This window comes from Podarcis raffonei, chromosome 11 (genome assembly GCF_027172205.1).
Source record: "Podarcis raffonei isolate rPodRaf1 chromosome 11, rPodRaf1.pri, whole genome shotgun sequence".
In the NCBI taxonomy this organism is placed as follows: domain Eukaryota; kingdom Metazoa; phylum Chordata; class Lepidosauria; order Squamata; family Lacertidae; genus Podarcis; species Podarcis raffonei.
Window position 1 is genome coordinate 35,728,141 of NC_070612.1, and position 16,062 is coordinate 35,744,202.

The following is a 16,062-nucleotide window of genomic DNA, read 5'->3' on the forward strand; positions in this document are numbered from 1 at the left end:
GCTCAATCCACTTTTAAATATTTTGTCATAACTTCAAGATGAGCTGCCATCTGGGGTCTCAGTGAAACCATCAGATGGCTCTTTTGCCATGCATTCAGTTCTTACCACTTTCACAGAAAGCTGCATCTTGCTGAAATAAAAACAGATCAAGTGGAGCACCCCTCATTCAATAGATAAAACAGAACGAGACCTCCTGTTTTCCTGCCCGTACAATCCAATTTCCTAAAAGTTATAAAATTACCAGGTGCTATGCTTTATTTAAGTTCCGCCATTTACTCGATCTGTTCCCTACAAATTATATCACAGAAGCTGTTTTTGTTCTGATTATTTTAATTTGCCATTCTATATGGTAAACTCATCTCAGTGTTTGTAAATTATTATCCAAACAAAACCAGGGAAAAAAATGAAACACAGGCACAGTATTTGGCAGGCTGCAAAATCCTGTGGGCTTTCTACACACAAGGCTTGCAGTGAGCTATAGAAATTGGTTCATTCAACTTCCTTTTTTCTCAACTTCCTGTTTGCACACCGATGGGAAACAAAATATTCTAGTGGGTGTTTGAACAGCTTGAGCTACGTTGACCTAGAACCATTGCTCAGTGCTGTAAATGCTGGCTTTGGATTTCAGCAGCTTGAAATTCAGCATCCCCTCTAGACCTTCAAGGTTTAATTCCCTCCACTTTTTGAGCTTGTTGTAAGCCACACATTTCAGAGTAGATAGCTCTTGATTACTCAGTATGTTGATGCTTTTTAGAAGAGAAAGAATATTATTGTCCCTTCTTAAAATTCTGGTGACAGTTTTTTCGCAGCAATGATAATACGTGGCCAAATTGCAGGACTTATATTACAGCATACATTTGTACTATCCTAGACCCATGTGATTGTAAAATTCTCTTATACTCACATCGTAATTCTATTTGACTTTCTTTCAAGGTTGTTGTTTGTATGAACACAATGCAGGCTCCACAAATGGAACAAGGATGATTTCTCTCTAACTGTCATAGAGCATTATTAAGGATGGACAGTTTTCCAGGGAGTTATCCATGTGGTTCCTATGAAGGTAATGCTTATTTTTTTCCTAGAGTGTAGGTGATGCTATAGTGACACCTAGTGACAAATGAGAAGTATTGCATGTATTATAACAAGCATTTTAAAAACTAGTTAAGAGGGGAGCACCTATGTGTTTGACTCTGATGAAGATGCATATTAAACAAAAATCTGTACTATGAACCACATAACTAGCAACAGTAAGCCCGCCATTACTACTGATTTGGGGAAACCTAACCGTTGGATGAATATACCTGATGATTTCTTTTGCTTCAGTGATTTAGAAGCAAGCTCACATCTCCTGCCTTAAAATTGCATTGAGGATATTTTTAAAGAAACACTTTAATTGAAGTAGCAGAAAAAATGGAACTCCTAAGCTATTATTTATCATACAGATGTGCAGGTAGTAAATAATCTATGATGCCAGACCCGTCACAAAGAATGTAAGTGAAGTTATTGAAGTGTTGGATTTGTTATTCAAGTGCCAAACCTTAGCAAGAATTGAATTCCCTTTCTAATTTATTACCATCCCTGTAGTTACATGTCTTACTTCAGGTTTTCTTCCTCTATTTTTGTTTCTGCTTTTCTCAGATATGTGTGGATTTATAATGCCTGAATCTGTACCTTTTCAGAATTGTTAACAGCTTGAAGAATCTCGTAATTTTGAAGCCGAATGTTGGACTTCATTGGACATTTGAATCAACATGGGCATAAAACACTGAGAGGTAAGGCATGACAGTGCAGCCACTGAAAGCAATATTTGAAAAGCCACTGCTATGATGCTATGGTGATTATTCTACCAAGTTCTGTTGGAGGATGTTATGCTGCAAAGGCTGTGCAAGAGTCTCTCACAATCCAATGGGAAAGACAAACACTGGTCTAACTAGTCCTGTACTAGGCAAAGTAACATATCAAAAGCTGACACCTAGGGTCACTGCAGCTGCTGGTGGTTGATGAAATCTATAGGCATGGTGCCATTTTTATGTTATTTAATTGGAGTGATTGTGAGTGACAGCTGGAGGAGCAATTGACAAATAAGGGAAGGGGGGCCCACATGGGCAGAGGATGCTGCAGGAAGATGCAATTAACATCAGACTTCACCTCTACAAGGTGAGAAGTAGGGTGGAGATAGCTAGACTTTTTCCTCCCAGACAAACCCATGGAGTAAAACAGATGCAGGTTTGATACACGACTGGCTGAGCATGATATGGAGTCTGCCATTCGAGTCAGACACATGGAATATTTAAAATGGCAAGTTTCTCGGGTTGCAGGATACATTAGACTGAAGCCTTGGACCTTCTGCCTACAGCGCATTAGCTCTGCCATGGCTAGCATGGATGATGACATCAAGAAAAGATACATAATCCCTGAAGGGGCATCACATAGAACAGGGCAAAGATTCCTCCGTGCTGCTCCAGGAGGCAGGGCTTGATCCAAAGTTACAGGAGGGTAGATTTGGGCTGAACATCATGAGAAACCCCTTAAGCATAAGCACAGTTTGACAAGGGAACTAGTTATCTGAAGGAAGGTGGGCTCTCCCTTGCTGGTGGTCTTATGGCAGAAGCCAGATAGCCATCTGTTGGAAATGATCTCGTTCTGGATTTCCTGCGTTGATCAGTGTTGGAAAAGATGGCTTAAAAGGCCATGATTCTGTGATCTGTGCCAATGAACAGGGCCAGCCCTACCATTCGGCAGAGTGCAGCAACTGCCTCAGGCAGCAGATAGTGAGAGGCAGACACTGGAGAACACTATGTGAACCATGCAGGCTGCCCTGTGCCCTCTAAGCCAGCCTGCTGCCCGCAGGTATAGTAGAGGACTCTGTTGTGTTACCAGCATTAACTGCCAGTCAGCTCTACTTTTTATGTGGAATGGGAGAGGTGCCATCTTGTCCTCAGGTAGCATATTTCTTTGGCTAGCACTGCCTGTGCTGACTCCTGCAGGCTGTTTACTGCCCTCCGTTCATCTTCTCGAGCTGTTGCTATTGACGTTCTTTCAATTCTGAGTGCTGCTGTTGCTTCGATTTGACAGTATCTCTCTCCCACACTCTCAGCAGCTGCTTACTGCGACAATGTACCTCTAGCAAAGTGGGAAGCTGAACAGCTGCTTGAGGAACCCAAGCCAATCTTCTGCCTGGATCTCTTGGCAGATCTCGTGAAAGTTGTGAGGACTGCATTAAACAACTTGCGCTGAATTAATTGTACCTACTACCAGCCTTTCCCTCCCAACCTAGGAGAAAACAAAGCTGTCATCGTCACCATTTGCATCATCAAAGGGGGTGGGGGGTAAATCACTTGTTAATCGTCTTTGAAGCCTAAGGGTATTTTAAAATTATCCATCTATTCATAGGAATGAGCTTCAAACACACACACACACACATGCACACAGCTGACATTTGTTTCCTTTGAAACGGCCTTCATCAGGTTTCTGAGAAAGGAGACGTGCTGTTTCTTCATCTATTTGTTATTTATTTATTTTTGTCACGATGTTTTGGGAGATGAGTCACGATGTGACTCATTTGCCCAATAGTATAAATAATATTCCAGCAGGAGTTGAGATGATATTTTGACTCCCTCCTTTCTAAAGATCCTAATGCACATTTTTTAGGACATGGACAATCTGCGGCACCCAACACCACCAACGGGATCTGTAACCCAACAATGTTTGGACAGACACAGGTTGCCCACCTCTTGCCTTAGAACATCACGTATAGGCCAGGAACTATTCACAGTTTTTGAGCCAACATTGCAGGCGTCAACCTTCCTTTCAATAATTTTTATTTATTTTACAGAAGCTTTTTTGCACTGAGGATTTTAGAAGTGTGTTCAATTGAAAACTAGACAGGCCACATTCTTATGACCATCATCTCTACTTTGACAATGTTGTGGTTCTGTGGAATCTTACTCTTATCTCTTTGGAGATATCTATTGGGGGTATTATCCAGGTCAATCTTGTGTGAGATTTATTTAATCTGTAAGATTAGCTGTCACCATGGGAAGAGATCTTACAAAACCAATGACGGAAACATGTAACAGCTTTGAAAGCCATTTTTGCAGATAAGTGGCATATAAGTAAATAATAAACACAGAACTGAAAAGGTGTCCTTCACAATGAAGAACAGCTGAGCAACATATAAGTATGCCCAGAATATGCACGTTTCAGAATGGTGAGACATACTAGGCACTCCTGGACTTTCTTGGATCTTTCATCAGATGGGGGGGAAAGTGCACAGTTTGTGGCAGTGCCTTGGGGGAATATTCCATTATCCATATTTCACAGTAGAATTAATCGGTGATTTTTTTCTTTTAAAATGTTTACGGGTACTCTCATTCTGACTCAAGAAAATCACCACTTTATAGTTCAAATCAGGAAAAATAAATAAAGTAAATGGACTAAAGTCCAAGATTAACAAAATATTTAGGGGTATGCGTACCCCTGTGTACCCCCAGGAAAAAAGCACAGGAATTAACTCCTGGGAAAGGGTGGGACTCAGACAAATGTACTTCACACAGTTCTTTGCCTTCCACTCTGATATGTGTGAATGAATTCAGCACAAGGCCAGTTGCTCTGCAGACAAGTACACAGCAGACTTTAGCAATGAGTTGCTCAGATGAAGCAACAAGTTATCTATATCTATATCTATCTCTATCTATCTATCATCTATCATCTATCTATCTATCATCTATCTGTTTATCTATCTATCTATCATCTATGATCCAATGATTTGTGATGCATTTTGTACTTTATTCATGAGTGTAATTATATTGGGGAGGGTTGTGCTGTTCACTACTATGATATTATTTCTTAATGTCAGTGGTATTGAAATTTGTGGAAATAAAATAATAGCCAGGACTGTTTTGGAATTCTAGAACCCCTGGCTACAGTGCCTGTCTCCTGCTATTATCTGTGTGCTGCGGCAGAGCAACAGCTCCCTCTACTTGTCAGCTGCTCTGGTGGACTGTAGAGAGTAAGATGCCTGGTCCCTGGTTTGACTCACTGATTGCCTTACAGCAACAAGTTCCAAGTTATTGGATTTGGGTGGGTCAGAATGGTTAGAATGCTAGAATTTGGGAAGAATCAGGTTTAAATCCTTGTTGCTCAGCCATAGCTCTCTGTATGTTTTAAGCCAAGCTATTTCTCCTCACCCTCATTTACCCATCTGAGAAGTGGCAATATTACATATCTATCTCACAGGGTATTATGACAACGAAGCACATAATCACTTCATGGTATGCCATGAAAAACAGAAGTAATCCTCAAAAAAGCCTCAGAAAATTGTTGTTTGTTTGTTTGTTTGTTTGTTTGTTTGTTTGTTTTCAGAATATTAGCTGAGGCTTAATGCAGCACAAATCATGGCATCTCAGGTCTACTTGCTAGTGAATTTTTAGACAAGAGTGGGGAAGCATAAGGCAATAAAATTACTACAAGAGCCAGGTTTACGTTCACACAAACAGCTAGCTGCTTCCACACTATATCCTTCCATTTTAAATTCCCCATGAGGATTCTAGACTGGCAGGTGGATGATTGTTAAAGGGGAAAAAATTGGCCGGTGGGTAGGACAGAGGTTAAGAATCGGTCCATTTTGAAAACAGCAATTATTAAAACAAAGTGATTGCCAAGTCATCCAGACACCAGTTCTACTGCCTCCAGAAGTATTTAAAGACTTTAAAAAGTAGGAGCGTCTAGTGTTGTGGATTAATGAATCAGCAAGAGTTTTGCTTTTCCAACCTGGCAGGCAGAAGAAAAGTTATGCAACCATCATCATACCAGGCCTGTCAGTTCAGTAAGCATTTTAGAAGAGCATTGCAGGGCAAGAGTACACTTTTGAATCCCTAAACCTCTTTTTAACCATACCACGAGAAACTAAAGATCTGTCAATGCAATTACAACCCCTGTACCTGGATCTTCTAAGGAAATACTTCATGGGAAAAATATTTCATGGCTTATGATTCAATGATTTTCATCAAAATAGAGAATCCTTTGCACTGGGATATTTGCTTCTTCTTCCTCAGTGGCTATATACAGAGGGGAGGACTGCATCTGAATCTTTTTTAAGTGGTTGTGACAGTGAAATTACATGATGCCATTTTCAGCCCTCGTGCCTGTGTTGGTTTTGAGACTGGTTAAATGCACCATTCTGTGATATGTGACCATTATCTTTGACATGGAATCAGTTAGCACAGACTATTAATACCTCTCATGTTCTCCTCATTATGCTTTCTCATTTTCATGACAAAGACAGCAAGGGGAATGGAAAATGGTGCAAAATTAATCCTGACAATCTGGACACATGACCCTCTGCAGAAGGCACAGCTGGAAAACCCAGATGCCTGTTTGAAAAGTTTTCTGGGTACTTTTGTTTGCTGCTCACACGGATGTGACAAGCTACACTTATCAAGTGCAGTGAGTCTATACATTTGTGCCTGCTAGTCAGTTGTACTCTCATCAGAGAAGATTATTGACAAGATATAAGTAACTATGCACCAATTCACACATGCATGCTCATTATTGGTTTTCTCATTATTTGATTACTCAACATTTATAATTCTCAGCCAAATATGTGATTTAAATGGATTTTAAGTATGAATTTATTGTTTCACTTTTATGGACAGCACCTGAAGTCATAATCGGTTTAAGGGTATTATATAATAAAAGTTGTATTATCAGTAGAAAGAGTATGTGTGAATGGCAGACTGACACACTTGTTATATATTTTGAATGCTTTTGTTCAATCCAACTTGCTGTTCTTCTCAACAAACACAGTGATTAGCAAACTCAAGGTTTGATAGATGGTCAGTTTACCACATGGATGCATATTTTATTCATTTTTCCCCCTTCCACCTATTTTAATGTATGGCTTTAGTAACTAGTAAGTCTTCCCCACATTTCACATTTCCCAAGTGGCACCGAGTGGTGAAATTATTCCTTTGACCTACAGAGTTTTGTGGCTAGAGTAAACTTAAGGAATGGCTTGTCTTATTTGCTTTTTCTCTGTGTCCTTCAGATCTGACAATCTCAAGAGCTGTTTCTATACAGCTTTTGCCATTTTCATGATACACAGGTGGGGGTTTTGTATTGAAAAATCATACTGTGTTATCTCTGAAGCAATGTTAGTTTGTGTGTTGCATATTGAAGATGTGTTGTGTGTGAATTTATGATCAACCTTTTATTTTAATCAACCTTTATTTTGGCATTATATGTAAAGGATGTGCACACTGTGAAGAAATCCATGACCTGGAGCATGGAAAGCAGATTGAGAGTATATGGGTAAAAATTGTAGGAGAGAGAAACAACAGTGACCTTACTGTGGGTGTCTGCTATAGACCGACAAGCCAGACTGAAGACTTGGATGATGTCTTACTTGAGCAGATTACCAAACGTTCAAAAAGGAGAGATATAATAATCATGGGGGACTTCAGCTTCCCCAATATCTGCTGGGACGCAAACTCTGCCAAGAATGTAAGGTCCAACAATTTCCTCCATTGCCTTGCTGACAATTTCATTTTCCAGAGGGTGGAAGAAGCAACAAGGGAGTCATCTTGGACCTGATCCTCACCAATCGGGAGAAACCGATTGACAAAGTGGAAGTACTCAGAAACTTGGGAGGAAGTTCCATGATGCAGACACAAGGGGAAACTGTGTGTAGTCAGACATGCACTCTGGACTTTAAGAAGGCCAGTTTCAAAAAGCTTAAGGAGCTCCTGGGTGTGATCCCATGGTCAGAAATTCATAGAATCATAGAATCATAGAATCATAGAGTTGGAAGAGACCACAAGGGCCATCGAGTCCAACCCCCTGCCAAGCAGGAAACACCATCAGAGCACTCTTGACATATGGTTGTCAAGCCTCTGCTTAAAGACCTCCAAAGAAGGAGACTCCACCACACTCCTTGGCAGCAAATTCCACTGTCGAACAGCTCTTACTGTCAGGAAGTTCTTCCTAATGTTTAGGTGGAATCTTCTTTCTTGTAGTTTGGATCCATTGCTCCATGTCCGCTTCTCTGGAGCAGCAGAAAACAACCTTTCTCCCTCCTCTATGTGACATCCTTTTATATATTTGAACATGGCTATCATATCACCCCTTAACCTCCTCTTCTCCAGGCTAAACATGCCCAGCTCCCTTAGCCGTTCCTCATTCATTGGATGATCATCTGTCATGGATGCTTTAGCTGACATTCCAGCATTGCAGGTGGTTGAACTAGATGACCCTTGGTTCCCTTCCAACTCTAAGATTCTATGATATGATTTTAATCAATAACACAAATTACTTTTCCAACTTTAAAAAATATATATGTGGTGCTGCAGAAGTCAGCACACACTAAAACAAAGAAGCTTATTGGTATCTGAGGCCAGTTCAGTATCTTTTTATTTTCTCCACACCATAAATAATTCTACACATCTGTTATGTGTGTCCCCCCACACGCTTTTTTTCTAAAATGTGAATTGCTCTGAGATCAGCAGGTATAGGGTGGTATACAGATTTAGTTAATAAAATAAATACTATTGATGCATCAATTAAAGATTAAAAAGTCACCAAGATGAGTTCAACATTTTCTTTCATTGTTTATTTGTACTAAAATTCTCAATGTTGGACATCACCCCCAAATCCAGGGGTCACTCTCATTGATGCTGTTCAAGCTGTTTTAAAGAAGGGAGGCGTTGGATTATAGTTAACCAAACCAGCGAGGTCTCCACAGATCAGTGATATAAACTAACAAACTGAAAGAATAAACCCCATGCCAAGGATTCACTAAGCAAAGGTTGCTGCATCCATTTCTACAGGTGAGTGCAGATAAATTCAGTTCTTCTGACAGAACATATAAAATTGTCAGGGGACTTCAGATATTATTAGGGTCTTGCTTCACTTTCTGAAGTGAGACTTATTTGTGCCAAGGAAGAATGAAGAATTATAGCTGTGTGGGTTTAGAAAGGCTCTAATGGTTAGTTAGCAAAACTGCTTTCTTGGGGACGTGATCCTCTATAGCCTACACTCCTAAGAGGCTCACATCATCTATAATGTGTCCCAAAAAGGAGGAAGTGAAAAAGCAGAGAGCCTAAAGCATATGGAGTATTTCAAAAACCACACTGAAGTGTCTGACATACACTTATTTCATTATATGGTACACACCCTTTGTTACCTGTTTCCATCCTGCATGGTTGCCATTGCCAGTTCAGGGGAAAATTCATTTCTTCTTCATAATCTGCAATCACTTAATCTAGATCCCATCTAACCTGAGTTTTATGAAGCTTCATGAAATGGCTTCTCCAACTTTGTGTCTCCAGATTCTTTGGCGTTTTTACCTATTTTACTGGTAGTTTACCTGTTTAAAGGTAAAAAGGTAAGACTGGTAGTCATTGAGACATGTGATGGAATGTAGTTCCTCTTTCATATCCTCTACCTTGACTTTGGGTGAAAGATCAAATGCTGTGGTAGCCAGGAATGTAAGTGTAAAAACAGAAAAATAGTACAGTGGTACCTCGGGTTAAGTACTTAATTTGTTCCGGAGGTGCGTACTTAACCTGAAACTGTTCTTAACCTGAAGCACCACTTTAGCTAATGGGGCCTCCTGCTGCCGCCGTGCCACCAGAGCACGATTTTTGTTCTCATCCTGAAGCAAAGTTCTTAACCTGAAGCACTATTTCTGGTTTAGCAGAGTCTGTAACCTGAAGCGTATGTAACCTGAAGCGTATGTAACCCGAGGTACCACTCTATGTGCACAGTTTAGAGAGATTTTGTTTAAGTGATTTATAAATCTTTCTAAATGAATGAATGAATATGTTGTTAATGATGATAATGAAAGGCCATTGGTGTTTCTCCATTTCCTTAACCATCAGAGGATTGGGGAAGGAGGGGGTTTGCAAATGCAACTGAGGATGCGTTCTGGCAGTAGGCAAACAGTTTTTACTAAAGTATAAAAATCAAAGCAGCAAAAGGGGGGAAAATATTAAACTGTTACATAAATTTACAATATGTTCATTTTCATAAAACAGTGCCTTAATGTAATTCAGCCATTGCTTTAACATGCTCCCGGAATGCCATGCAGGCTGTGGGGAGATGTTGCCACAGAAATGTAACCTATGTGTTCCATGTGGTTTTGTGCATTATTGCGTGTGGGTTGTGGGTTATGGTTATTACTGGAGTTTCCATGATTACTGAGCGGGGATGTTGGGTAAATTCCTGGCAGCATAGCAGTTTATCCGTTACATTAAAGTACAGCTCATGTTTCAAAATGTTTCTCCCTCTCTCTGTCTCTCTCTCTCTCTGAGATCATTGCAAAAATAAGAAACAAATGGCATGGCTATCAGCTCTCATTACCAATTGACCAGCAAATGTAAAAACACTAAAAATAGCCACAGGAAGCAATGAATTCTATGACAAATTACAGGGCTGTTTATTTAGTGTGCTAAGTAATAGATTTTTGATCAAAGATAAACAGTTTTAAAAGTTACATTTATTTTGTTGCACAAGGAAAAGGAAATTGCTATTCCCTGCAGGCTGTTTTACCTTGTAAAGCAATCCGTCTTCAAACTCAAAATGAAAGAGAGCCAAAAGCTGAATTAGAGGACAAGGCCCTTGAGATACTGCGTGCTACTATGTTTGGTTGAGAACCACAGATGTTTCATATAATGTACATCAGTACAAAGAACTCTGTGTGAATTTATATATGTGCTGTGATCCAGAAACTTTCACGTGCACAGGCTCTCCTTCTTTTGTTATGAAAAGGGGCGAATCTCCTTCTGTGGACTTTTTCTGATACCACTTTCCCCCTCCTAATGCATATATACAGAGCGAGGGGAGTCCAGATGCAAATGTATCTCTATGGGGAAATGATAACAGGTACTGAACATCCTTGACCCCATATTCAGGAGTGGAAAAATGCATGTCTGCCCCATCTCAAATCATTATAGCCATACATCAAGCCATAATATCTGAATGATTGACTTTTTTACATTGCATACCACACCAACAGCTTTTTTTTAACTCATTCAGGTCAAAATGTACGCTATCAGCTACTTGAGAAACTTCCCTGACTGTGCCCACTGGATCTTTTATGAAAATTTTGTGTGTGGATTCTATACAAAACCAATTCTACCATTTGTCTGCTTTCTTCTAATAAAAACACAGTACGTTTCCGAGCACAATTCAAAGTGTTGTGTTGACCTTTAAAGCCCTAAATGGTCTCGGTCCTGTATACCTGAAGGAACGTCTTCACCCCCATCGTTCTGAGGTACAGCACCGAGGGCCTTCTGGTGGTTCCCTCATTGCGAGAAGCAAAGCTACAGGGAACCAGGCAAAGGGCCTTCTCGGTAGTGGCACCCGCCTTGTGGAACGCCCTCAAATCAGATGTCAAAGAGATAAACAACTACCTAACATTTAGAAGACATCTGAAGGCAGCCCTGTTCAGGGAAGTTTTTCATGTGTGACATTTTAATGTATTTTTAATCTTTGTTGGAAGCCGCCCAGAGTGGCTGGGGAAACCCAGCCAGATGGGCGGGGTACAAACAATAAATTATTATTGTTTTTATAAGAGTCCTTTGGATCAGTCCAAAAAGCACATCGAATCCAGCATCCTGTTCTCACAGTGGCCACAGTTGCCCATGGGAAGTCATCAAGCAGGAAGTGAAAGCAACACCACTCTTCCCAAATGTGATTCCCAGCAACTGGTGTTCAGAGGCATATGCTACTGACAGAGGAAGTAGAAAGTAGATGTCATGGCTAGTATCCATTCATAGTCTTACAAACCATTAATTTAACCTTCTTTTAAAGCCATCCAAATTGACAGTTATCACAACATCTTGTGGAAGTAAATTCCAAAGTTTTAGCTATGCATTGTGTGACAAAGTATTTTTGTCTGCCTTGAATCTTCCAACACTAGGCTGCATTGGATTGCTCCAAATTCTAGTTTGTCCACACCATGCATAAAATATTACCCCTTCTTCCTTCTTAACCAAACCCTCCAAATGTTGTAACCTTTCCTCATTGCAACCCTTGATCATTTTCGTTGTCCTTTTCTGAACCTTTCTAATCCTTTAGTAGCCATCAGCTGAAGCCAGGAAGGTATTCTTTCCCTACAATTCGCCACTTATTTCAGGCAACAAAGAAATTGGGCGTTGTGGTTAGTTATGAGTCTCTATGGCTTGAGGCAGCCTGCCTCTGATTGCTGGATGTTTGTGCTATTGTGTCATGGCTTGCAAAGGCGAGTTTTCCATGGCACAGGGCTAGACATTGTGGCAAAAAGAGCATTGGATCACATGGAGTATAAATCTGATCCCACAAGGCAGTTACTATGATCTTACACTGCTAGGGCTCTGATTCTCTCTCTCTCTCTCTCTCTCTCTCTCTCTCTCTCTCTCTCTCTCTCTCTCTCACACACACACACACACACACACACACACCCAAAAAATTACTTGATAGGTGCTGCTTGTATAGTCAATGCCTGACTGAAATAGGCTGGGCTGAAAACCCATTTCCTGACAGATCAAACTGGTGACCTTTTGGATTCGTCTGTTTTTCACTATAATACACAGTATAACATACCTAAGCATAATGCCTTGGACAATAAAAGCCAGTTCACATGCATAATAGTTTTGACCTTTCTTTCTCTTTTACTACCAGTAAAGTTCCCAATTCTGCTTGAACAAGAGACTTTACAATGCTTAAATCTGCAAGCCAGAACCATTTCTCAACATCCACCACCATCACAGGTATTCAGGGACCCTTGAATAGTCCATATTAAATTGGTCGGAAACTCCTCACCTGCAGAACAGGTGCTCTACCACTGAACATGAGATCATGACCTGAATTTCCCTGATGCTCCTCAGAGAGTCGGTGTGCACCCTTAGTGTAGGACTGCCACCACAGTGTGTGTCTTCCTGAGAATATCCTCCTGCAGCAATAATGAGGGATGTGCAGAAGCTTTGTAGAGCTCAGGAGAAGAACAGTGGTGTCATCAGGGCAGGGCTTTGGGGAAGAAGGCCATGCTTCACTCACCAGAATGAGCAGAACCTCCCCCCCCCCGCCCCTCGCAGCAGGGATCATATACCATGTTTCGAAGAAAGTCAAGTAATAGACGTTGATATCCAATAATGACCACCCCCTAGTAAGACCACGGAGTCCAAAATGTCAAATTATTCAACTTCACCACAATGGTGGCTACAAATGGCAAACACCTCACTCGCCGTGCCTTGTCTTATTGAGTAAAACTATGGTGAATATGCAAATTGAAGTTAAAAGCTCGTTTAAAAATGAAGTTGTATCCTAATGAGAGCCTGCTCTTTCCCACAGTCCTCATGCCAAGTTGGGTTTGCACTTTAAAGGGAGGTCACACAGTTTAGCAATAAAGCAGAGCAAAAGAGAAAAACCGTTTTACTTAATTTTGGGGAGGAAGTGTCATGCCTGGGGAAGTATTACAGTATTTTACTAATCAGCTGCAATGCTCATTAGGCTGCTTATTATATCTCAAGCACTTGTATTTGTTGAAGAAGCAGCAACTGAGATAAAAGAAATTTGAAAGTGAAATCATTACAAATTTGAGTCAGTGCCTTTTGCAGTTAGGAAGCCTGCTCTATTATCCTTAATGAGCTGGTGCCCCAACCTCTGGAAATAGATCCATAGAGTCTAACCTCTTTTGAACTTACTCAAAAATACTCTGTGATGTGAATTCATAAAGAGAGAATTTATTGTTTACCGAATATCATTTTTAAACATCTGTTTCACCCAGATTTTTGAAACCTGCACACCCCTAGGTACGTTTTAATTTAAGCCACCCCTTCTGTTAGCCAGTCACCTGGAGCAAGCAGCTCCTTCTAGCTAACTCACTTGGCAAATCCATTCCTTGAGGTGTTTGTGACAGGCACACAAATACATCAGTGCAGGCAGTGAATGGATTTTAATATTTTTAATGGCTGATTTAAAAGATCAGGAGCACAGTTATATAGCACAGTGGGAACAGGAAAGAAACATTGTGGTAAAGCTACTGGGAAAATCTTAATATTGTAGTTTGAATCTAAAGAAGTTTTTATTTAAGCAATGGTTTCCAAGTTTCCTAAATGGGAGGAAATGAATAAATAATAAATTAGGACCTTCAACTCAGCACGTATTCAATGCACATAAGCTCACCGAAATCAATGGCTTGAGAACATTTAAACCTGTTTGGAATTGTGGCCTCGGTTGTCCTATTTATTTCAATAGGAGCAGAACTGCATGCCTAGCATCTACTCCCTGGATCCAGGGATGGCTCAGCTGGTAAATCATGAGACTCAAACTCTCAGGTTTGTGGGTTCAAGCCCCACATTGGGCAAAGATTCCTGCATTGCAGGGGGTTGGACTAGATGGCCCCTGTGGTCCCTTCCAATTATGCAATTCCTTGATTCTATGGTACTCCATGTGATGATTTTGCATGCAGTTAAGTACCGTATTTTTCGCTCCATAAGATGCACTTTTTTCCTCTGAAAATTTAAGGGGAAATGTCTGTGCAGCTTATGGAGAGAATGTGTGGTCCCTGGGGCTGGGGGGGGCCAGGCTTCCCCCGCTAGCCCCAAAAGCTCGGGGAGCAGCGCAAAGGCTGCGTGCAGCCTTTCCGCTGCTCCCGAACCTGTGCTTTGGGGCTGGCGGTGGGAGAAAGCCAAGCTTCCCCCACCACCAGCCCCACAAGCTCTCGCTCTCCAGGCTTCCAAGGTAGCTGCCTGAAGCCTCCTGAGCGCAGCGGGAACTCCCGCTGCACTCCGGAGTCTTCAGGTTGCCTTCACTGAAGGCGTAGGCAATGTGGGAGAGGGAGAGCTGCACAGCACCCCTTCAGCGAAGCGGAAGGAGAAAGAAATGGAAGGGGCTCTGTTTCTCCTGCCGCTTCGCTGAAGGGGTGCTGCACAGAGAGGGGGAGATATTTTTTTTCTTGTTCTCCCCCTCTAAAACAAGGTGCGTCCTATGGTCGGGTCCGTCCTATAGAGCAAAAAATACGGTACATAAATCTTTCCTTGAGCTCAGCCTCTCATGCAAAAGGTCAGAAAATGCAAAAATATAAAAAATATAAAAATTGACACATGTTCATAGGAGGGGAGGATGTGATGGGGAATTGCACAGTACCCTTAGTGAGTAAGTTTCTATTGTTCTTGCAGGGAACCAACTATCAGGTTCCTTTTTACCTATATCCTAGGCACTCTTGCAGCTTTAAAGCACTGTTATTGTTTTAATAATGGATCTCATATAAAAATGTATCATATGCAAATGCCCAAATTGTAGGACTGAAGGAGGAATACATCACTGTTAATTAGGAAATTTTGAAGAGATATATACTGCTGTAAGAAAAATACCAGACTAGAAGACATGAAAAACATTTATGTTTTAATAGTTTCCTTTGGGATGACCTTAACTATGCTAATTGGCCTTTGATGAAGTATGAGGGGGGACTGTTGAGTTAAATGGTCAACATGCTCATTATTTAAAGAATAACATTTTTATAGAACTAAAGTAACCCAGAATACATTCAAGATATAACCTTGCTCTTGGGCACTTTACGGTTTTAATGCAGGTCTCTGCATCAGACCAAATACTGTAGTGAACTATAAAATGTATTATATGACTTTGCCACCTTGCATATTCCCCACCCACCCAAGGAGCGGGGAACATGCAGAGAAATGCCACGTTTCTAAAAGCCTGATCCTATGCTCGCCTCCCCCCGAAGTAAATACATCCACTTCAAAGAAATTAACTAATGGCTCGTCCACAATTCTGATTGTGTTGTACCTAGAAAGCACTGATCTGAATGGTTTTCTGCTTGACCCACACTTTCTAGGCATGTGTCTGAGCAGTTTCCCCCATACCCCACTTCTTTCCAAGGGAAAACCCACTCTTTAGTGATAGATCAGAACAAATGGGGGACACCTAGATTACCAGTAACACATGTGAAATGGATCTAGTGGACTTACTAGACCCCAAGCTTACCATGAATCAACAGTGTGACGCCGGAGCAAAAGAAAAAGAAAAGGCTAATGCTATTCTAGACTACATCAACAGAAGTAC

General features: G+C 40.9%; 1 long non-coding RNA gene across 1 annotated transcript in view; it reads left to right on the plus strand.

The window, feature by feature from the left end:
- Window positions 1–16,062, plus strand: part of LOC128423437 (uncharacterized) — a 90,898-nt gene that overhangs the window by 62,356 nt on the left and 12,480 nt on the right. The window contains exons 4-5 of the long non-coding RNA XR_008332755.1: window positions 934–1,060; window positions 1,680–1,772. This is a non-coding gene — a long non-coding RNA (uncharacterized LOC128423437). The remainder of the gene's footprint in view (window positions 1–933; window positions 1,061–1,679; window positions 1,773–16,062) is intronic.